At 34.1% G+C, this 25945-nt stretch overlaps 1 protein-coding gene across 2 annotated transcripts in view; it reads left to right on the top strand.

Moving 5' to 3' along the window:
- Window positions 1-25945, top strand: part of GALNTL6 (polypeptide N-acetylgalactosaminyltransferase like 6) — an 886098-nt gene that overhangs the window by 611809 nt on the left and 248344 nt on the right. The window lies entirely within an intron of this gene.

The following is a 25945-nucleotide window of genomic DNA, read 5'->3' as shown; positions in this document are numbered from 1 at the left end:
CACAAATTGAAGGTAAGACCCTCCACTAACAAAAAAGGTTACTGCTGGACTCTCTTTATTGCGATACTTGCTTTAATTCGGTGGTCTGTAACTGAACACGCAGGATCTCCGAGTTATGGCTGTACTAATATCCTCTACTAGGAATTTGAATGAAATGGAACTGAATGGTTTCTATTTAAAATAATGAATTGAAAATGACAATTCACAAGAATCCAAGAGCTAAATTTAAAATGCTAAAGGTTATATAGATCTTACATGTTTAGCTAACCCTTATAACACTGACTCATAACACTGAAGTCTCAAAGAGTTTTTGAGAACACTAAAGAGAGGAGCCACGTAATCTGTGAGTGTCATAACTGAGAGTCCTAGAAAGAGAAAGATCAAGCAGCCAGGATGGATTTAGGCCATGAAGAGGTTTAATTTAAAAGCTAAGAGCAAAATCACAGTCCTTTAATAATTATTATAAGGAGACTTTGGGTACTCTCACTCTCTGGCAGAGCCCTGCTTCATAATGAAAAGAGCATTTCTCTCCCGCTTGACTTATTTTATTCCTAATCAGCAGCAGTACTTCAAATTAGCTTCACAATCTATTGGCCTCTCTCAGCCATTAAAGCTTCTTCTCTCTCTTTTGGTATTAGCATAACTCCCCATCTAAAGTAACAGAAAAAGCTCCCACTCAGAGGCTATATATCCTTTCTTGCAAATGGCCCCAATTCAAGGGGTTCATCACATGATTCAAAGAGAAGTAAAAACAAGATACAAGAAGTAGAGCCGCAGTTTTTCTAGCGTAAGAGGTTCCAAACAGCAAACGCCACATTTATTAAGTTCAGGGCAACTGAGAAGGTTGAAACCTAGCCAACATAGGGCTGAAGTACTGAATTGGAGAACTCTTGAACCCAGAAAGTGGTGGCATTAAACACTAAAATATGTTGAGGGGGAGGAAACCAGTTTTATCGTATAACTTTAATTCTACATTATAGATGGCGAAGGTTAAGATGTTCTGAGATATTAACTTCGAAATCTGTCATTTGGGGTACTGGATTATCTGGTATTAAATTGACACCATTAGCACCCAGCTATGTATAAATTGTGGGAAATAGTTATTTTTAATGAGAGTAAGGCTAAAAATGGTGGTCACTGATTTCTTTCCTCTATTTCATTTAACCTCCGTTGTATCATAAATGTAGTTCATGACAATGAGCTTAGTTTTCCTTCAACTCTAGTGAAATGATGAAGAAGGATAGAAATTTCAAACAAAATTTATAATTTTGCCTTTTTGCTTTAGCCTCTGAAAAGGATGTTGACAATTCTGAACCCTCAGTTATCAGACCTAAACAGATTATATTCTAGTTGCCCAAAGAGTTCTCTGTAGCAAATCAAGCTTCTGTCAGTCATCCCCCAAAAACTCCACTTCCTGAAGGTAATTAAAAAGCAAATTATTTTCATTTTAATAAAGTCGTGTATAGAATTTGTTGTCCTACAGATAGACCTGGTTCAAATCATGACTCTAGAACTTACTGATTGCATAACGATGAATAGACAAAGCTCTCAGAAACTCAAAGTTTTATATTAGGGAAAAAATTATCCTATCATTCAGGATTGTCATAGGAATTACAAGTACTATCTCTACTGTGTCTAGTTTGGCAGAGTAAGAACTAAAAAAAAAAATGATAGCTTTTATTTTTGTTTTTACTTTTATTATGTTTCACTTATATTATTTTAATTAATCTCAAAATATATGTGTAAGGGTAATAAATAGTAAAATTTATTTTATGCTTTTAACTGATGACAATAAAGGCAAAAAATCCTTAAGGAAGTTATTATTGACTGGGCGTAATTTTAGACATAAAATCAGGCTGCCTGATTTTATGTTGAATTTAGCTCTGTAATTTAGCAAGCATAAAAATTTATGTCAGAAAGGTCCACTCATTTCTCACCTGCTCTTTAAGGCTAACCCAACAAAAGTACTCTTATCTACCAAAATGGTACTTTCCCTATGTAACCAAAATATTCATCTCAAGAACTACCAAAAGTAATCTATCTCAAGATATATCAATAAATGGATTTCCTCTAAGTAAATGAACAAAGGGCTCACTACAATGGTGGTCTGCCAAGGTCCAGGTGGGTTTATATCGATGCTTAGGGAGACCAGGTATAACAGTTTAAAAAAAACTTCCAGTTATGGCTTTTGTTTGTTTTTGCCACTTCAACAGTCCTTTCTTTTTGTTATAGCCAAGTTATTGAGGAATTATAGAATGTTAGAACTTAGAGGAATTTGATAGATCATGTAATTCAAACATCATCATTTTACAGATTAAAAATGCAAATCAAAACTGAAGTCCAAAGAGATTAAGTGTGTGGCCTAAGGCTACACAGCTAATAAAAAGCACATGCTTCAATTACTATATATATATTTTTTTATTTAACAGATATTTACTGAGTTTTCATTATGCACAAGACACTGTGCTCGGTACTGGACAGAGGCAAATATGAATAGAGTCACTGTACCTTGGAGAAACCCTTCTTCAGCTCTCGTTTCTCAATATTTAGTGCTTCACATCATCTCTGAACCCTTGAGGCATGCACATCTAGAAAGCAGAAAGAGCATCCTCAAATTAGATTCTTCAGAGCAGTTAAAGTTAAAAATTTAAAGTTAGATACTTAGCTATGAGAGAGAAAGTTGAAACAATTTTAATGTTGCCTAAAGTAATGTTTTTAAATATGAAAGTGTATATGATAGTTTGTGACCCAGAAAGAAAGTATAATTTGCTTAGCCTGGGAGGTTCATTTTAAGTTAAAATTATGTCATGGTCTGATGCTTTTAAATTAAACTTTTACTACTTAGCCATGGTAAAGTATTTGATTTTTGAAAAGACTTCATAATCAAGTAATTAACAAAAGACTACAAGGACATTTATGAAAATGTGGAGAGATACTAAAAGGAACATAGTCAAACTTTAATTCCTTTCCAATTGGAAGACTTTTTTTCAGTCTTATTTTAAATTATATACTTCGCTCTTTGAGAGAGGAAAAAAATGACTTCTCACTCCTGTACCTCTAGGAAAAATATTCACAAAGCAACACAAAATGGTCACAGTAATAAATATTTGTTACTCTAAGGATGTGAAAATACAAGTGTCCGTAACTGCAGTCTTTCACAGAACTAAATGGGTACTGCTCTCTCAGGTTACATTGCCATCTCCCAGGTAACTGAATCCTACTGTAGTTCAGTTTCCAGCAAACTGAGTAAGTAATTTCCTACTTGGTTCTGCTTTATTATATAAAACTCAAAGCATGCCCTTAGAAGTATGAGTCATTCATATATTCTCTTAACAGGCACTGCTCTGCACGTGACTCGTAAAATTGATGGCCACCCTTGGACAGAAACAGACAGGATGTGGTGGCTGCCCACTTCGTTTCACACATCCATACCCATTTCTTTTTCATAACTTTAGTTGCTTTCTGATTTCTCCCCAGTGATTTCTATCTGAGCAACTGCTTAAAATGTAGTCATAAAGGTCTACTTGCATCAAAAATAGGCTCTCCAATGTGACCCTTCATTTCAAATTTAAAGGTATAAGGCAATTTGGGGGGCTCTTGAAAATTTCCGAGTTTAAAGAGACAAGATTTAAAAGGTATTATGGACGATGCCAAATGCAATGTTTTTGCTTTTATAGCCAGTCTTGTTCTTATTCTATTTCAGAGTAGATTAAAGACCTGAAATGCTAAATATAATCTGTACAGGTTTGAGTTAGGCTCACAGGATTAACTTGTTATTTTCCTGGAGCTCTAACTAATTAAGCATTTTATCCCTAAAAATCCTGACTTTTCTCACAAATAACTAAAAAAATGTCCGAGTTTACTGCTCTAAGAAACTGATCATCTATTCAGAAGAAAAACATTTTCTATATTTATATTTCATGAATAGTTCAGTGTGTGCTAATTACTCTTTCCATATTAAGAATGATTTGGTGTTCATTGTGTAATATTTTAATATGTGGAGATTTGTGATTATGTTGACCTCTGACCCAGTTCAACACTACTTGATTTTTAATAGCACTCATTACTTTCCCTGCCACTTTTTTTTAAAAAGACATCTCCACTTTGGAGAAAGGTAAAAGGTGAAAGAGAGAGAAGTGCCCTTAGCAATTCAGTTTAACAACTACTCACTGTGTGCCTCCAACCATGTTCAAAATCCTGGGCTTAATGAAGTGGGGCAGCAAATAGGAGTTATGGTCCAGTAATGGTTAGAATCATGCACACGAGCCATCGGAATAGGAAAAAATAGAATAAAGAGTGAAACAGAAGCATATCTAATGAATTGTGGAAAGACGGAAAAGGGAGGAAATGATTCTAACTGGAAGTACAGGGAGAATATTCTCAAAAAGGAGGAAATCTATAAGGGTTTTGAAGGCAGGAAAAGATTTTTATGGCAAAGGATAAAAATTCCGATTGAGGGAACAGCTGGAACAAATGTGCTGGGAAGGGAAAGTTCACAGAGCATTTGGGGAACTACTATAATGGAAAAGAGAGTGACGTGTGTCTCGTGGTTTATTTTATTTCTAGTTTGCATGCATTTTTTAACTTAGAGCAACCAAGCCCTCTCATAGACATGTTTAATCTCATGATGCTAGAACCTCAGTTTCCAAAGATGGCTTGTTTCATCTGGGGCCCAAGACTACAGGGTGCATTGGCCGTGAGCTGATTGTTTCCCGGGGTGGTCCAACCTCTAGGGTAGTGGCTCTAGAATACCCTAAGCTGCAGGATAAGATGAAGACACAGTGGCATTTCCTTTCTGAGAAAAAAAAAATTTCTTTGTTTGTCCATTTGTTGGCCTTTTCTTTTAAAAGATGTCCCCATTCTTTCATAATGACTGCTTTTATTACACCATCCTCTTTTTCATACATTGGTAGCAGACATTGGCATAAACAACCGTCCTCAACTTTTTCTTGATCCATCTCAGTTTATTTGTGGATGTTGGAAAGGCTCTCCTCCCTCCTTACATATTCATCTGTGATATCACTTCTCTACTTGCAAGTCAAATGAATTCATTCCTGAGAAGGGTCTCTGGTTCTAGGTCTGATGGGCACACAGTCCTCTGAATAATTTAATCAGCTAAAACAGGGGTCAGCAAATGTTTTCATGAAAAGGCCATATAGTAAATATTGTAGGATTTGTGGACCAAATATGCTGTGTTGCAACTACTCAGCTCTACTGTTATAGCATGAATGCAGTCATGAATAATAAGAAATTAATTAATGGCAGCATTCTAATTGAACTTTAGCTATGAACACTAAAATTTGAATTTTGTGTAATATTCACAGATCATAAAATATTATTTATCTTTTGATTTTTTTAACCACTTAAAAATGTAAAATTCTTTTCAGATTTGTAGGTCATAGGGACAGGACTTGGCCTACAGCCTAGAGATTGCCAATGCCTGGCCTAAAATGTTGACAGGGTGGACCAATGGCACATAGTGCTTCAAAAGCATTACTATCTCTGTGCGTATATCATCTTTTCTCTTCCATTAGATGCTGTCCTGGTTACTATTATTAATTATTCCACCTCTATTATTCAACCTATTATTGTCATCATCTTATTATCTACTCTGTATAGTTTATATATGTTGCCTCATTTAATCTTAATAGCTATCCTATGCAGTATAGACAGGAAAACCAACAGAGAATAGTTAATAAAATGGTATCATATATTTAAAATTTGCTAAGAGAGTAGATTTTAAGTGTTCTCACCCCAAAAAGCAATAACTACAGGAGGTGGTGGATGTGTTCATTAGCTCGATTATGGTAATTATTTTACAATGTCTACATATATTGTATTATCATGTTGTACACCTTAAATGTATACAATGTTTATTCGTCAATGATACCTCAAAATCATGGGGGAATAAAGAACACCAACACAGAGAGTTAAGGAATTTGCCCAAGATTACACCATTTTTAAGTGGCAGGTGCAGGATTTGAATCTGAGCATTGTATATCAGTTTACTTGAAAAAATGTGGATGGCTTCCATATCTTCTCCCAATGATTTTATTCTTTTCCAGAATTTTCCCTTAAATATAGATATTTATGATTACTTTTTTCTTTTTTTTCTTTTCACTGCTTACAAGAACCTTTAGAGCTGAATTCTGATCATTCTTATCTAATTTTATTTTCCCATTATAGATATGTAGTGACTTAAATCATTATGATATGTAGAATTTAAAAATCAAGTAGCATATTTAATTTTATTAGTTCAATACTTAAAATCTACATTAAATTAATTAGATTAATAACAATCATGACAATCATAAAGACTCAGGAAAGAGTCTTTATATCTTTATACCTTTAATCTTTATATCTTTATATCTTTAATCTTAATCTTCAATATCCCTATGAAATGAAATGTATTATTGTCTACATTTTATAGGTGAGAAAATTAAATCATAGAGAAGCTACACAGCTTATCTAAGATTCCACAGGTAATAAGAGCTAGAATTTGAATACAGGCAATCTGACTCCAAACCTATACTTTATCAAGCTAATAAAATAAAATAATAAGAATATATAATAATAGTAATAAGGAAGAAAGGGAGGGAGAAAGAGAATTTAAAAGCTTTAAAAGTTGTAGTAGAGAGAAAAATTCGTTGGGACTTAAGAAATCTAAATTATAGTTTTTAACCAACTGTGTAAGTTGATTTAGCAAGTTACTTTAGCTTCTTTTATCTTCTGTTTTCCTTTTGCCATCTGTCAACTGAGTCCTTGAGTCTAGATGATTGCCATGAGATTTTGTTCTATAATTCCATGATCCCATTTTTAAAAAACTTCCCCTTTTCTTCTCATCCTTACTGACAGAAAAGCACTTCTGAGACCTCAAACTTTATTATATAAGCCCTCTTTGATTATTTAAAATCTGTACTATTTAAGTACAATCAAAGGCTGTCAAAACAGATATTTTATGTCTAGCATGGATTGAAATGTATGATTCCCTGTAGAATGCAAAGGTTACAAAACAGTAATCAGTCGAGACAAGGATTGGAGATGAGTAAATGCATTTCACTTCAGAATTATAATCAGCCATGTCTAGTCTCCTTCACGACAGAATCGCAAACAGAATGAAAAAGGCTGGAGCGTGTAGACACAGAAAAAGTTTCTATCTTATTGACAGGAACTTTAGCCTCTCTCTCATCTCTGCAGCATCTCTTCTGATTGAAAAGATCCATGGGTGCCCTTTCTCAATGTTCTGAGTGGAGACTTGCCTTCTGCCAATATAGCTCATGAAGAGTAATGGCGAGTAATCAAGCAAAATTAATCGATTGTTAATGCCTGGTAAATAATGAAACCTTACTGGGTTTGTTCTCTTTTCTGCCAAAAGAGTAAACAGTGTTTTTTTAAGTTTCTGGGATTCTTACCCTTATTATTTCACTTTCTTCTGAAAATCATATTTAACTGATTTAATAGATGTCAAAAGTAACTCATGTGACATGATTTAGATCACTTTATTCAAGATGAATTGAAAACAAAATAGTGAAGAATTAATCTCATACCTTTACTAGAGAAGATACAGATCTTTTTTTGTCAGTTGGTTATACAAAGCAATATCTTAGGGAAAATGATGTTTAGTATATATATATATACACGCATATACATATATATGAAAGTATTTGTATCTATATAAGTTCTGGACAATATTCTATAAATAGCAATATTCTATAAATACAATTTAATATAGTAAAATTAATATCTTGTATTGACAAAATACTTTATAAATCATTCTAATGAATATCACTGTATGTGTTAGAACAGTTTTTATGATCATTATTCCTTAATCATAGCTGAGAAGAGTAAAATTCAGAGTATCAAGACATTATTGCAAGAACACATAACCATTAGGTTTCAGGACAAGAACCTGAATGTCAAGATTTGGATGACAAGTCTGGTGTTCTCTACATCAGGCCACAGCTGCCTCAGAGAGAGAATAGCTCTGAAACACCTAGATCTAGCGAGTCGCCCTGTGTCTTTCACACCCACCACTCCCAATTTACCTCAGAGCAACTCCGGACCCAGGAACTCTGGGGCAGATAATATGTCTCCCTTCATGATTCAATATACTTTATTTCCTAAGTAGAACATTTTTCTGTTTATATCTTGGAGGGAAAAGATGGGACAACTCATTCAATTTCACAAAACTAAAACTTTCAGAACAAACAAAGTTTGTGTAAGAAGGGGGAGATAAAGGGCAAAGGGAAGAGACACAATATTTGTGGGCAGATATTTGGCTATAGGCTCCATAACCAAAGAGATCATAACCTAGCTTGATAGATAAATTATGAACAAATAATATGGGGAATATTGACTGACAGATTTATTCTGCTTTATTAAGATAATAAAAAAAAAAGTTGAGGTCTTATTTTAGGTCATTTAAGTGCAGTTTTGCAAAAATGGTAACATTAGCATTTCTTAAGAAGATGGAATTTATTCATAGGGTAAATCCTTAATAGGAAGTGATGTCATATACAATAAACCAATCAATTTAATATATGTAAAATCAAGCTGACACTATATAGACTAGTGAAGTCAAGGATAAGCTCAAAAATAATAATGTGTCTAGTGGAGATTTTGTAAAGGAATTTGGGCTAGACTTTTCATACAAAATACAGGATACCCAGTTAAACTTGAATTTTAGATAAATAATTTTTTAGTATGTGTTCCAAATATGGCGCTCTGTGTTTTTATTTGCTAAATATAGCTATCTTATTTTGACCCAATATATATAGAAAGAGCTAGTAGAACCCAGCTACACCAACCTGTGCAGTAAGTGAGTTGGGCAGTACTTTCTCCCCACTTGGAAAAGCCTTTATTGATGGTTTTGTAATTGTGACATTTAAAAGAATTTTAACCTGGTCAATTCTGTGAAGTTTTGCAAATAGAGATTTTAGTTTGGTATCTTGCCTGACGAGAAGGAAATCAGAAAAACAAAATCTGAGCTGCTTCTATACAATGGAGTTTATAGTTATTATATTGCCTTGAATTCTTATAACATACCTGCCTATATGATCGATATTTCTAACGCATTATACAGATGAGGAAAATGAGGTTCCGAGAGAAAATAGATTTTCCAAAGTGTGAAACAGGGTTATGAACCTGTTTCCTGTGCTTATTCCTCTCATTAGCTCAGCATCCACTAGAAATTTGGGGGTGTATTAAGACATTCTGGCCAAAGGAAGACCTAATCCAGGCAAACATGCTCAGAGCCAAAGAAACACAACTCCAAGTAAAAGGCTGTCATGCCTGCCCTGTCCTCAAAGGGACACTTTTATTTCTCGAATCATGATCTGTGGTCATATATATCCACAGTGCCATGCAGAGACTTAGATCTCCAAAGCTGGCAGAGACATTTCTTCACTTTTATATGCTGAGCCACTGACACATAAATTACACATAATGTGTTTTACTTGATAATAAAAAACGATTCATTATGTCATTGTAAGGCAATATTAAAATACTTCGGCAATTGGAAATGTTTTCATCCAGTATGACTATTTTACTCGTTTAAATCAAGGTGCCAAAGTGTGTTCAATCATTCTTTTAAGTCTTTTAACTAAGAGCTCTTTTTACCCTGACCCTTGAAAAAGGTTTTATATTTATTTTTGTTGGAAATCTATAAAAATTAATCTCATACCTTTACTAGAGAAGATACAGATCTTTTTTTGTCAGTTGGTTATAACTACACAGTACATAACAACTTTCAACCAAAGATATTACAGTCAGAAATACAAAGAGAAAATGTCACATTTTAATTCCGTTTTTTAAGAATCTTAAGTTAGCTGCTGAGCCACTGACACATAAATTACACATAATGAAGCAGTTAGTGAAACACTGACCACAATCAGATTGGATGATTTTTTCACAAAAAATTACCAGTTAACTTAGGACAGTATTATTCTTCATTTTAAAAGCAAATAGTTGGAAGCAAGGGTTGGTTTCTTTTTTGTTAACAATTTAAACTATACGCATGACACAGAGGTCATTCTTGTGACCTTCAGAGAATGGCTCATTCTCAAAATCATGGATTCACTCATCAGCCAGAAATAAAAATCATGCAGCCCAGTCCCCAACTTTGCGAATCCAGCTCATGCAATATTAGAAGAATCTACCAAATACTGTGTGATTTTTTTTTTAACAGATATTTAGGCTTTCCAGAAATAGCCTCTAGCCTGCTTTGTCAATCTCTTCTTAGGAATGTGCTAAGCTTCAGTGACAGTGAACTACTTTTTACCTCCCAACATAAATTTCATTTTCCACCTCCTATGCCTTTGCTCACACTGCTGGCTCCACCTGAAAAGATCTTACTCTTCAATCTGCACATTTCCTAACTCTACCCATTTTCTTCATTTACTGTTAACATGCCAGTGATTCTGTGAGACTTGCTCATTCTAGGTTGACGTTAATTCCTTTTTGCTCAAAGGACAAATTATTAAGCTCATGATATTTATTCATTAATATTGTAGTTACCCGTGCGTGTGTTACATCTCCCTGACTAAATTTTTATCTCCTACAGCACTTAAGAAATTTTCTTGAACATACTAAGCAATCTAATAATTGAATTCTCAAAAGTTTCGGATGTGTAAGTGAAAATATTGGGGGAAATTACCATAAATGGGCAGGAGAGGGGAGAAATGTGGAAGAACAGAATGGAAACAAAATATTCCACAAGATTAATATAGGTTCAGTTTTTTAAAAAAAAAAATATCTGGGTAATGAAATACCAAAGTAAGCCATTTAGTAAATTTGGTTCATCAATTTAAAATTTGACTAATCACTGGCATTTGTTCACTTATTTTTCATGGCCATTTCTATTCAATTATAAAGATGTCTTAATTGCTAAAAAGTATAGCCTGAGCCAGTATGGCTCACAGTACAGATCTATGGAAAATTTGGTCTCATTTCAGTCTCCTTATCCATTTATCTGTTCACTCATGCTTATAGTAGAATCTATTAGTTTGATATCCAAAGACACAAAGAAAAGACTAAGTGGGAATTGTTACCAGAGAAACCAAAATATAAAGACTCTCAGCTGCACTGTGCAGAATGTTCCACTGTCCTGACAAAGGACATCTTTCTTCTCATTCACTTTCTTAAGCATTCTCAAACTAATTTTTCTATAAGCTTCCTATCCACCCATCTTCCACCTGCCCCTGCTCCATATTTTAAAATATTAGGCCAGATGAATTCTCTTTTTTAGCCTACAACTAAATAAAAATTAATTCTTTCTATAACTATAGCTTGTCACCTAAAAAAAAAAAAATTGACCCAGCTTCTTTCATAGCATGTAAGAGTTAAGGGGATTTGGGGTGGGAGAATCTATTGCTGGCATCATATTTTCCTTCATCCCCTCGTCTCTAGGCCAGTTAGAGATTCAGGAGTCGACAGGTAGTCTGTCCTCCCTGAGGCTCCAGATGCTCCTTGCCATCTGTCAGAGTTATACATTAAACATAATATCTTTGCTTAGGTTTCACCAAAGAGATTACTTGAGAGTAATCTAACTCAAAGTCTATGCTAGGCACTTGGTTAATACTGAAAATAATTAGGCCACTCTATTTTAAAAATAAGCCAGTGGAGATTAAGTTTTAGTGAGCAAATTAATCCTCCTCACTCAAGAAATTTAGGGCAGTTCATCATGCCCCTGTTCTCATGGACCCACTGCCAAATCCACCACCTATCAGCCTCTGCAGCACATCACTTGCCTTCTTCCCCACTAAGATGGATGGACCATGTAGGATCCCATCTTCTGTCATCCCTCCCTACTCTAATATGGTCCTTCAGCATCACCTGAGCTAACCTCAGGTCCCACCCCAGACTGACTAAATCAGAACCCTCATTTTAGCTGGGCGCCCAAGTGATTCATATGCACATTGAAATGTGAGACACGTGGTTCTGGTCTGAGCGGCTTTGTTCTGCGATGCTCTCTTTTTCCTCCAAGGGAATATACTCACAAAGATGAGATTCTGACAACGTATCTGTTAGAAGTAAAGGCAAGAATGCAAGTTACCTACATAGTTATTTTAATCAAACCATCTGTACAAGCAAATTTCTATAGAGGAAACTTGAGGAAACTAGAGATAAACACTATAAAAGTGGGCTCATTTCCTTTTTAACTTTATTAAAGGCTCATGCATCAAAGGATTGAGTGACTGAATTATACCTATTGCCTTGTGCTATCCATTCAGTTTCTATGCTCCTGTAGTAATGAGCTTTTTCTTCAAAGAATTCTATCATATATGTATATTCAATGCACTTCAAATCATCTATATTTTGTTTATTTCTGGGCCTCTCCCCTCTTGTCGAGATAATGTTCTTTTGTGTTTTGTTTCAAATTCAGTCTCACACACATAATAAAAACATATATCAATTCCTTACAAGAACTTCACGTGGTCACATTATCATTTGGTTCTTACAACTCTGTAGTGCAGGTGACATTATAATCCTCATTTCTAGGTAACAGGCTGAGGTTCTGAAGTCTGAGGACCAGGCCAAAGTCATGAAGCCAGTACATAAATGACAAACCCTATACTTAAAGCCAATTTTGCTGATTCTAACTCAATGTATAAATGTGATTTATTCCCTACTAACTCATAGAATCTGCTAAAGTAGAAACTTCTTTAAAAAGAATCTGTACTTCATAGACTGTGTTTTTAATCTACAACAGGAATAAAAGAAACACAAAATAATACTCAGCTCCTGAGCACTTGTACTTGAAATTTCCATATGCAATTTATTTGATAACAAGGTGCTTTATGTGTGAGCATGAGTGGGTGCTTTTGGGTAAACACGAGTGAATGGAGAACTAGGCCTGTTAATAATTCCTTGAAGCTACTGAACTTTTTCTTTCACAATCCCTCCACTTTATGCATTTTAATGCTAAGATAATTTTTGACAGCATTTTGGGGAAAATAGTTTTAGCACTTGGAAGATTACAGAGAGTGTCAGTTCCCATTTTCTCTTTGGGCTGGGTAAAAACCCTGAGGAAAACAAAAAAGTGTGGGGCAGTGTCAGGATCATAAATATTCAATTCCTGGCTTCTTCTTTAAAGGCAGAAAATGTAGAATTTTACAGCGATAAATAAGCTCTAAGTTCACTTAGAGAAACTAGATAGGTGACATATCCTGTTTTCCTTTAAATCATTTTGCTATGTGTTATATAGAGTGAACAGTAAATATGTTCCTAGAAATAGAAGACATGATAATACTGTTTCCTAGAGATCTTTCTCTTTTTATTCACCTGGCTTTAAGAATTACTTACAAAATTTCACAATTTCATCAAAAATTAATATGACAGACATAGTCTATCAAAGGAGAAAACTCCATAGATAATCCATTTAGCAAACTAAGGAATAACTTATAAGTTTAGATTTTTCCTAAATTATTAATAACTAGATAGCATATGTAATTCTATTACTTTGCCCCAGTTTAGAATGTTTCTATTTTAATGAATTTAGCAATAGATTCCTTTCTGTAATCCAAAGTGAGAAGCCAGAAACTATGGAAGTAAATTGTGGGTATTAAAAATGAATTGATTTTCAGCATCTACCATCATTTGAGCAGAAATATCTTAGAATTTCTTACTAGAATTCTTTGACTTGGCATGAATGATGTACCATGATCTTAACTGTGATGGACACTGTGCTAAATGTTTCACATGCAGCATTATCCTCACAGTGACCGTAAGAGGTAGATCTTACCTTACTCTACCTGAGCAAGGTAATGTGTGTAGCAAGTGTTGGTGCTGACTGGGAAGACAGCACTCAATAAAGAACACGATGTTCATAATGCCGTACCCCTCACCCTGCACCACAAAGGCTCAGATTGTCTTCTTGAAAAGGGGAAGAAATCACCATCATTGGTGTAACTTGAGCCTCCTCTCAAAGAATTTTAACTTTACCTTCTGGACAACCCAGAAATTCCATTTTCTAAATATAGAGAATTTATATCTAATTCTTCAAAGGATATACCATGCTAACTGAAAATGCACTTCTGTGAGCTATTAGCTCACAGTATGGCTTTTATCAAGAACACGAGATAAGTACTGACGAGGATGCGGAGAAAAAAGGAGGGCACTTTTGTGCACTGTCGGTAAGAATGTAAATCAGTACAGCCACTATAGAAAACAGTATGGAGGTTTCTCAAAAAATAAAAATGGAACTACCATATGATCCAGCACTTCCACTTCTGGGTATATACCTGAAGGAAATCTGTATCCCAAAGGGATATCTGCACACCCATGTTCATTGCAGTATATTTCACAATAGCCAAGATGTGGAAACAAGTTCAGTGTCCACAATGGATTAATGGACAAAGAAAATATGGTGTGCATATATACCATGAAATTTTATTTGGCCATAAAAAAGGAGGAAATCCTGCCATTTGTGACATGGATGGAATTGAGAACATTATGCTAAGTGACACAAGCCAGGCAGAGAAAGACATATACTGTTTGGTATCATTTAAATACAAATCAAAAAAAAAAAAAAATCAAACTCATGGAAACTCATTCTACTCAGAGAGCAGAATGATAGTTGCCAAAGGCTGGGACGTAGGAGAATTAGGGACAAGTTGGTCAAAGGGTATAAACTTTTAGGTATAAGATGAAAAATTCCAAAGATCTAATATAGTTAATAATACTATGTTATGTATTTGAAATTTGCTAAGAGAGTAAATCTTAAGTATTCTCACCAAAAACAAAGAAAAAGCCTATGTGAGCTATGGATGTGTTAATTAACTTGATTGTGGTGATCATTTCACAGTATATACATGCATATATCAAATCATTGCATTGTACATTTTAAATATATACAACTTTATTTGTTAATTATATGTTAATAAAACTGGAGGAAAGGGGAGAAAATGTACTTCTAGCAAGAGGTCTCTGTCTTTTAAGTCTATGCCCCACCCCTCTGGCACCACTGCTCCACAGCTGTGTGCAGGATGCTCCTATGCATATTTTACTATGTCAAATGCTCATTCCAGTGGAAGATTGGTGCCCTGCCTGGACCTAGGTGGTGAACTCCCCTTCTATCGAGAGTACCCATGATGCTAGAGAGATCCCCAACTTACTCCTTCCTAAAAGACATTGTCTCTTTTTCTACTTTTTCTACTGATATATACCTGTATCCTGTGTATCTACCCAAGGGCAGGATATTTTATGCCCTCCAAATGCAAACCTAATTCTCTGTTTGAGTGAGCATCAGTTGTACACATCTCTTCTCTTCTCAACTCCCTACTCACAATGTGGTATCGCAATGGTGGTTTGAATCAGCCCTGGTGGGAATATTTACACCATAGAAATTGGCATAAATACTACAGATTATTATACACTACAGATCAGAGTGCTTTCTTTTTCAAAAAGCCAGTATACCACAGTCCAGATGTTATACATCCTTACTTCTGCTATTCAGTACTCTCCAGTAATGAGCTGGAGCCAGGATGTGGTTATGACTGAAGTGGTTTGAATTATTTATGTTTATTACTAATAGAATTATCATTCATATGAAAAAGGTAAACTGTGTGAATAGTGGAAAGAGAATTAGATTAGGAGTTAAAATACTTTTCTATTCTTTGTATTTCTATTTCCAAGCAAACTTGGATGAACCATTTAACTGGCTCTACCTTGATAAAATGAAAATTATAAAGCATACTCAAGCTACCTCAGAGCATCATCTTATGACTTAAATGTGCTAGCATCTGTGAAAACATTTTGAAAAGTAAAATTTCAAGTGTCAAATTGCTTAATTCTTATGGTACTTTAACATTTTCAAGTATGTCACATCTCTTATTCTTTAATCACAAATTTGTGACATGGGAGACTGATATTATTGACATTTCACATACTGTCAGGAAGGGGCATGATCTTCTAATTCCTACTACTTTTCCCTTGGGGTGTGTGCTCATTGATAACACAGCCATCCACTCTTCTGCTGGGGGTTCTTGCCCTGTCTTTTAATTCTTTATCATGTTTATCACACCAAATATTTCTCGATGTCATGAAAAGAAGAGTGAGGATTATAAAACCATCCCAAGAAATGTACAATATGTCACTTCAAATTTATATTTTCTTTGTAGTTTTTAATATTAAAGAAAACTAGATGGTAGTTTATCTAGACACCACATCTATCCGCTAAAGCTCATGTTTTCAAAAACAATCAAATTCAGTATTCAAAGTATACAAAGATTTTAAGGTATCCAGAGTTGAGAAAAATATATTCTACAAATTGTCTTCATATAAAGTATACTGTGAATAATTTTAAGAAAGCTCATAACTCCTTTATCTAATTGTCTGTTGATGGACATTTAGGTAGCTTCCATATCTTAGCTATTGTAAATTGTGTTGCCATGAACATAAGGGTGCATACATCTTTATGAATTACTGTTTTGGTTTTCTTTGAATAAATACCCGGAAGTGCAATTGCTGAGTCAAAAGATATATTCATTTTTAATTTTTTGAGAAACCTCCAGACTGATTTCTATAGTAACTGGACCAATTTGCAATCCCACCAACAGTGTAGAATGGTTCTCTTTTTTCCACATCCTCATCAACACTTGTTCTTTGATTCATATATATGATGGAATATTACTCAGCCACTAAAAAAATGAAATCCTACCATTAGCAATGACATGGATGGACCTAGAGGTTATTATGCTGAGTGAAGTAAATCAGACAAAGATAAATACCATATGATTTCAATTATATGCAAAATCTAAAGAATAAAAAGAAAAACTAATCAAAAACAGATTCATCAATATGTAGGACATTCTGGCAACGGCTAGGGATGGGGGGGTTGGGAGTTGGGAGAAAGGGATGAAGGCTTAAAGAAGTACAAGTTAGTAGTTGATAAGATGGTTATGGGGATGGGGAGCATGGCATAGGGAATGCAGTCAGCATTAATGGAATAGCTAGGTGGAGAGCCAGAGGAGAGAAAGAGCAATTAAGGGGACTGTTTTATAAACTATATAAAAGTCTAACCAATGTAATGTATACTTGAAACTAATAATAATTTTAAAAAAGAAAGCTCAAACTAAGAATTAACAGTGACAAAATATTAGAAATTAAAATAATAGTCATGTTTTTGTTACAGTGGAAGGTTTAGAAATATGGTAAAAATGTCAATCAGTCAGAGGGGGAAAAACCCTTGAAATACATTTAATTTATCTTATTATTCTAAGGAAGAACATCAAATAATTTCAAATTCATAATGAAATTTTAATGTAAAAATTAACTTCCTGTTGATTTGTCTTGGTGACACTACAAATTTAACCTAAGTTTTATACACTCTTTTAAAAAAATCCCTGATTCTGATATTTAAAATGATGACTTTTTGTAGTCTTTGAATCTTTATTTAATTAGCATTTTAATCCTTCCTGTATTCATGACACTATGCTAGGCCCAGTGAGAAATATAAAAGTTAAAAAAAGAAAAGCCATTTCTGCATCAAGATAAATTTATAATTGATAGGTTTAAATGTGCCTAATGATTATACTACAAGAAAAAAACAAATACAGCAGCGTTCATATGATGGTCATAAAGTAGTATGTACAATGCCATACATAACTCCCATGCCTTTCCTTAGGCAGGAAACAGAGCATATGTACTTGAGAGAACTCTTCCCATTTAGGTAGAAAAAGGATGCTCACATATCTCTTAGCTAAACCAGACTATAGCATTTCCCAAAACTTCTGGCTAACATAATTTCTACTGGAATATTCTTTAAATGAGTTAATCAGTGATACTTATTATAATAAATTTATTGAAAAGGACCTAACACTGTCCTTGCTGTGGATCAGAACTCTAAGAGACAGGTTGTGGAGAGTGTATTGTAAATATGCAGTGCTCTAAGAGAGAGTAGACTGTAGCATACTCAATATGGCTGTAGTACAAAACTGGTCAACAGTAGGGACTAAGCATTTTGGTCGAATGAAGGGCTGAAAATATTTAGAAGCTGGATAATCAGCAAGCACTGACAGAGTCGAGGTTTCCATGAAAAATGGCAAGTTTACAACTGAGCCTTGAAAGGTGGTTGGAATAAGGAGGGCATAGGAAGAGTATGCCCAAGCCAGAGTAACCTGGACAAAGACACAGAGCATGGAATACAAAGAGAAGGCTCACCGAGCAAGGGAAAAACATGAATGTCTGGACAAAGGGTACAAAGGGTGATTAGTAGAAAAAGAAGATGAATAAGGTTAAGGAAGCCAAGTTGAGAAACTGTCAGACTAATGCCATTTACTGTGGTGGGAAACAAGTATCCTCTATACTGGTCTAGCAGACCTGAATAGAATATTTGCCAGCATGGATGTGATTAAGTATTGAATCAAGTTTTTACTGAAAGCAGCAAGATCTATGTCTAGCTATTTCAAAGGAAGAGATTTATTTTTAAATGTTAGGTGACCCAGACTCTTCAGGAGTGCCATGAAAAGTGCTACTTCAGTAACATAGAGCTCTTCGAGTGAAAACTGCTGCTGTCACTGCTAATGACTCAGCATCTGTGATGCCAAGGCTGGATGTTTGAAGTGCCATCCAAGTTGAATCAGACAACCCAGGTGCCTCTGCCACCAGGCTCACCAAAGAACTTCACCTCACTGCTGAAGGCCACCACTTCCTCTTCCCCATCTCAGCAGGTGCATCTGATGGAGGAACCTAGGTCAACTACCTGTACCATAGCCACAAGAGAATCTGGGAATGTAATGTTAGCCGTCTAACCTCTGTAATGTAGAAATCAGAAGGGAAAGGAAGCTAGAATAGATATTGAGCAAGACAACCGAAATCACTAGGTTCACTCAACTTGATAAAGTTTAAAAGTAAATAGCTGTCAATCTTAAGATGAAGACTGATATCTATATAAATTATCAAATATATATATATGATGAAAAAATCTTTTCTTCAAAATCCAAAATTGTATAATTTAACTATTTTATGCAAATACATTTTTAGAAATAAAAGTAGCATGTATTTATTGCTAATTATATGGAATATACAGAAATATATAGAGAAAAGGGGGAAAAACTATGTATTTAACTCCCAAATCATCACTATTCATACTCTCTATATTAATGTTTGCCTATCTTGATTCATATTCTATAATTTGATATTCTGCATTTTCAATTTCTTATAGCAAATATTTTCCATTTTGGACATTTTAACTTTTTCTAGAGTTTTGCAACTATAATTAGCTCTGAAATTAAATATGTTATTAAGTATTTTTGGATTATTTTTTTACAGGTGGAATTATTGGATCAAAGTAGAGAGGATTATTTGAAAGCCTCTTGATACATAGTAACAAATTACTTTCCATAAAGCTTATACTAATGTATACTGATATCAAAATGTATCCTCTTTATAGTAGTATTGCTGGATTCAAATATTCTTATTTTTAAATTATTTTCCAATATTGTGTAGAAATTGGATGTCATTGTTTAAACCTGAATTTCTTTTGTTATAAGGTATGAAGTTGAATTATTTTTTAAACACTTTAGCACCAAGTAGTTTTCTTCTTTTATAAATTATCTTTTTACATCTTTATTCACTTTTTCTGAGAAATAGAAAGCCTAATAAACTCCTTCCCTCTCTTACTATTATGTTGTGTAAAAACAAGCCAGAATATGTAAGTTTTTAATAATGAGAATATTGCGAAATCCTAAATAAATTGTTAAATGGAAATTAGAGTTGTCTGGGACATAACCCTAAAACTCTAAAATCAACATTTTCCGGGTAACATCTGTAGTGTTCCACAGTATAACCTTTGGAGTCATTGGTTATACTGTGGAACACTGTGAGTGAATTATGGTGGTGACCCAGAATGACACATCAAAAGTCAGGGATGCTAACTAAACCATTCTGTGTACAACAAAAACAGGAGAAAATTAAATAAACTCTAATTGTAATATGAGAGATTAAGCTTAGAAATAATGGTCAGTAAGGGCTGTCTACTCTAGGTATAGTATGCATAAAATTGCAGAATCTCTCTCTAGATAATTAAAAATAGAACACATTCCGCGATTCTCTATTTTAGAGTGCAAAGTTCCAGCACTACCTATCTAATTTATGAAATATATAAAATTTCAGTCCTGAAATTGTTAATAAATTGTTAGCTGTTAGGATTTGGAAAGGCAACCTGTTCATCCCATTCCCTCATCCCACTTATTAGTCATTAAATTCTATCTTTCAAATATCTCACAAATCCCTTTATTTACCACCATCACCCACACTGCTAGTGCTGTGCTAATCAAAAAGACCATCATTCTCTTCATCATCTGAAACCTCACACTCACCTGACTCTACTATTGCCCCCAGCAGTATATTCAACACATTCTAGGCAGTGATCTTCATATATTTTTTGATCGCCACAATAAGTCCAGCAAACATCTGTTACCATGGTTTAAAAAAATAAAAGTTTCTTGTGTTGAGAACTTTTAAGATCTACTCTCTTAGCACATTTCAAATATGCAATACAGTATTATTAACTATAGTCACCATGCTGTGCATTACATCCTTATGACTTGCTTATATTATAACTCAAAATTTGTACCTTTTGACCACTTTCACCCATTTTGCCCAACCTTCAGCCCTTACCTCTGGCAACTACCAGTCTATTCTCTGTGTCTCTGAGCTTCGTTTGTTTTTGTTTTTTTGTTTTAGATTTATATAATAGTGAGATCATTTAGTATTTGTCTTTCTCTGTATGACTTATTTCACTTAACTGTGCCTTTGAATGCTACCATGTTGTTTCAAATGTCAAATTTTTCTTCTTTTTATGGCTGAATGATATTCTGTTGTATAACTATACCACATTTTCTTTATCCATTCTTCCACAAATGGGCGCTTAGGTTGCTTCTATGTCTTGGCTATTTAAATAATGCTGCAGTGAACTAGGGGGTGAATATATCTTTTTGAGTTAGTGTTTTTGTTTCCTTCAGATAAATACCCAGAAATGGAATGCTCGATTATATGGTAAATCTATTTTTAAATCTTTGAGATACCTGCATACTGTTTACCATAATGGCTTCACCAATGTACATTCCTACCAACAATACACAAGGGTTCCCTTTTCTCCACATCCTTGCCAACACTTGTTATTTCTTGTCTTTTTTATAATAGCAATTCTAACAGATGTAAGATGATATCTCATTGTGGTTTTGATTTGCATTTCCTTGCTGCTTAGTAATGTTGAGTACATTTTTATGTACCTGTTGGCCACCTGTATGTCTTCTTTAGAAAAATGCCTGTTCAGATCTTCTGCCAATTTTTTAATCAGATTGTTTGGTTTTATTTGCGATTGAGATCTATGAATTTTTTACATAGTTTGAATATTAACCCCTTATATATTATTTACAAATATTCTCTTTCATTCACTAGGTTACCATTTCATCTGTTGATGGTTTCCTTTGCTGTGAGAAGCTTTTTAATTTAATGTAGCCCTAATCATTATTTTTGCTTTTATTGTCTTTGCTGTCAAATCCAAAAAATCATCACCAAGACTGATATCAAGGAGCTTACTGCCAATGTTTTCTTTTAAGACTTTTATGGTTTCAGGTCTTATATTCAAGTCTTTAGTCCATTTGAGTTAATTTTTTTGTATGCTGTAAGGTAGTGGTCCAGTTTCATTTTTTGCATATGTTTGGATTTCCCAACACTATTTATTAAAGAGACTGTCCTTTCCCCGTTGTATATTCTTGGCTCCTTTGTCATAAATTAATTGAACATATAGTCATGGGTTTATTTCTGGGCTCTCTATTCTGTGAGTGGTCTTTTAAAAGCACAAGTCAAATATCTCCCTTCTGACTCCTGGATCAAGTATAACACCTTGACCTTGTATAGGGGGCCCTCCCCAATCTGTCTCTTCTCCACTTTCCAGCCTCAAATCACCAACTCTTGTGCACTCACAGTGTTCCACTCACATGGGGGCGTTTTCATTTCTTCCCAAGGATTATCTAAAATAGTTCATCTTTTGCATTGGAAGGCTTAGGGGAGCCATTAAAAAATTGAATTCTTATACTAAAATCTGCATATCTTAAAGCTGATTCCATTGCGCACCCGGTTTGCTGTTCTCTTTGCCTTGAATGACAACCTTTCCATGCCTCTGAATGGAATCACTTTGTATTCATTTATAATGCACTGACTGCCCGTATATGCAAATCGTCATGGCAGAGATGTCTCATTTGAGCTCCCCTATTTAAAATAATTGTGACACAGAAATATTCTTCAACAATTCCTATGGGAACAAAAACCCTTTTAACAAAATTGCACTGTGTAGTGAGGGCTAAGAAGTATTGGTGTATTTGAGCAGTCAGAGAGAGCCTATCTGTAAGCAACTGTATTATTTCTGTAAAAGACGTCTTGGTATTAAGCATAAGTGAGAGAAAGCCAGCAATCTATGGAGCCAGCAGCCCAGAGAAAGCCAAAGAGTACCATGTCTCTAGGCAGAGAATGGAACAACACAAGGAAAATAAGTATTTTCTCCATAGCTGAGCCCTAAGAATTGGTCTGAAGTTTTTTCCTAGAGGGAAAAACCCACCAAAGAGAGGTGCTTCCTTATGCATGCTTGGGCATTTTGTATTACAATAAAATTAAGTGGATTGAGTATTAAGGAAAGAGTTATTTCTACTTCTTTGAAACTTAACTAATATTATACACTGAATATTACTTAATCTTTCTTTGATGATTCCAAAATGTTCTATATTCATAATTATGATTATCAATTACCTTGAAATCGCTATACTATAGTAGAAAGAATACTAACTGAGCTTGGTCATTCACTAGCTGTATAATCTTTGGCAAATTACGCTTGTGATTCATCATCTGGAAAATACAGATAATTCTATGTACCTCACAAATTTTCGTAAAGATTAAATGATGTCATATAAAGTGCCCATCACAGTTCCTAGGGTACAGATGAAACCTTATAAATGTTAGTCCCCTTACTCATCTCCTTTCATAATATAGATATAAAAAAGAGGAAGTCAAAGGCTTAAAAAATCAGAACACTAGACAAAAGAAAGATCCAACAACTAACTTAATTGAAGCCAAAAACAATCAGGAAAGATAAGTAAACAATGACAGAAATGAATATAGAATATCTTTTGTGTAACTGATTCATTCTTATGTCTAGGTTAATCACTATCTCATAAATTCCAAGATTTAATGACTTCCTGACCACAGAAGCTTTTCTTTCTCTGATATTATTCTGTCTATTATGATATTTTAAATTATTTTATTCTTCTTATTGTAGATCTTGAGATCAAATGGAAAGGAAAATAATTTTTAACAATGACATAAATATGTTCAAAAGTACCAACTAATACAACTCTCTCACAGTTTCATAGTAAGATCTGCTTTTATTAATTCCTCTTTGTCAGAAGTTTATTTTTTTTAACCCCCAGAGATTGGTCTCTTGGAATTCCATTTTTCATACTTGATAGTGTAAATTTTCTTTCTAATTTATTTTGATTCTAAGTACTTTTCTTTTCACAGTATTGAAATCTTGGACAATTTTCCCAAGTCATTAAATTTTTTTAAGGTTCCTTTCCTGGGCATTAACATTCTTTTGTCATCTAAATAATGTATTATTCATTTGTTGTTCCTTGCTCAATGATAATGCATATGACTCAATCAATACTAAGAAAACTCTTTGTGTAACTTTCCTAATTATACTTCTAAGCTTCCAATTGCCTAATGTTTCCCCAATCACTAATTAAGATGTCTTCCTATTTTTCATAGTGCAAGACTTCACAAGGTATTTCGTATTTTGGGCTTTAATTTTTCTCTTTACAAGTCACTGAACAATGGGGCTAGTCGTCCTTAATTTTTTCTATCCTACATTTACAAGTCTTAAAGGATGTTTTCTTTTCATTGTTTGATATCATTTTAAATATTTGAATTTAAAATTTTATTTGCCTAAAAGAGACAGAAATTTGTCTGCCTCTAGGCACTCCTAGTTTTTTGTTTTTCCCTTACGGCTTTCTACACAATAGATTCAAAGAGAAAAGCTCCACTCCTGTAAATGCATTTTAGTTTTCACGAAAAAAAAAAAAAACAATGAGAGGTAATACTTGTCATTAATTATTCTCATAGTAACTAGAAAAAATGAGTTTCTCTTATATATTAATTTGCCACATCAGATATTCAGTAATTATACTTTTCATTTGCTTCCTCTGGACTACACAATTTAAAAGTAGATCTATATTCAATTACTTTAATATACTAAACAATGATTCTTCAAAAATATTTATGTTAGGTCACTAAATCATCAAGAGTGTAGCTCTGACCTTTTTGGTTAAGTGATTATCATGAAAATTAAGATTTTCCAAATGGCTTGTTCCATAGTAAACTATATCAATAAGATACTTATTTATAATAATATGGGCCCTCCTCAGAAATAATGTGGGCCCCTCTCAGAATTTCTGAGGACTCTAACTATTATATACATACATACATACATTTAGCACTCTATTATATATTCATTTAGACCAGTTTTACTCCATATTCTCAATATTATAATTACTTGTATATTAAATATTTAAAAAACGGTTTAGAATAGAGGTTCTCAAACTCTTTGGTCTCAGGAATCCCTTTACGCCCCTGTCTAAGGACCCCAAAAAGCTTTCGTTTATGTGGGTATCATCTATCAAAATTTACCTAACTAAAGTTTTTGAATGAGCATTTAAAAACGGAGGAACACAAGCACGCATTCCACTAACTTTTGATGCGATAGCATCATCACGTCATCTAGCCTTTGGAAATCACTAGTGTACCCTAATGAAAGAATGAGAAGGCAAAAGCAACAAACATTTTAGTATTTTTATGAAGATAATTTTGACCTCACAAAACCCCGATTACTCTCAAGAACTGCTAGATTAGAAGAACTGCCATTTTTTTCATAAAGCATGAATTTCAGATAATGTTCCTCAGCATTCTGCTTTGCCTTTCAAAATATTTTCTGAGAGCTCCTTAAATAAAAAAGCAAATAAATAAGCCACATGGCATCTCTTTTGGCAGGTGGTAATAAGCTAGATAGAATGAAGTGATCATAAAAGGCAATCAACAATGGACTTATTGCAAGTTTGGATGTGAAAAATCAAGACCAGAGAAATATGGGTCTCAAATGCCTAAGACATACCCTCCCACTACACTCATGACTAACCCCTAAATACAACCAATATCATGTTAAATCTGGTGGATCACAAGAAACAGAGACATTGATCTCTGAGTAAACAAAAATGCTAAATAAAAAGTATGTGTTTTACTGGAGAGCAGTTGAATATATTAGCTCAAGGTAAGACAGTTTAAGTGTATAATGGAAGCTTAACTAATAATTATAAAGTTTTTTTAAAAAGCAAAGTCTCTATTTAAAACACAAGTGGATAATTGGAAGAAAGAATTGGATAGGGGGGCAAGTAGATGATGAAGGAAATGATAGTCATTGGATGAAGGGCTTTGTTAAAATGTAAAGAACTCAAATATCACTTCAGTTTTTCTACACAGAGAAATGTAAAGCCTAGAATGGAAAGCAATACTTGTAAGATAATTTGGAGAAACGTGAGACAACCACAAATACACTACGTTATTATAACTTGCTTAAAATAGCAGGCAGTTAGGCATATAACAGGATGCACATGCTGCACCTGTCTTAATGGTTTTCTGAGTGACAAACATGACTCGAAAAGAGCAATCATAAAGTAAGTTTATTTTTTTGACCACTGTTGTTACAAGTTTGTTCAGTGGCCTAGTTCTTCCCAGGTATCTGAATAAAAATCCATCCTATAACAGTGTGGTCACTTGAAAGCAATAAAAAGTCCTATAGTCTCACTAAGTTGTGAATCATAGGCTTGACTCTGTAATTCAGCTGTCCACTCCCATTTGACAATCAAAACCCTAGTACATTTGGAGATGAATTCTTACC

The sequence above is a fragment of the Pteropus medius genome, unplaced genomic scaffold, assembly GCF_902729225.1.
Source record: "Pteropus medius unplaced genomic scaffold, Ma_sr-lr_union100, whole genome shotgun sequence".
In the NCBI taxonomy this organism is placed as follows: Eukaryota; Metazoa; Chordata; class Mammalia; order Chiroptera; family Pteropodidae; genus Pteropus; species Pteropus medius.
Note: the sequence above shows the minus strand (reverse complement) of the source record. Positions and strands in the feature narration are given on the sequence as shown.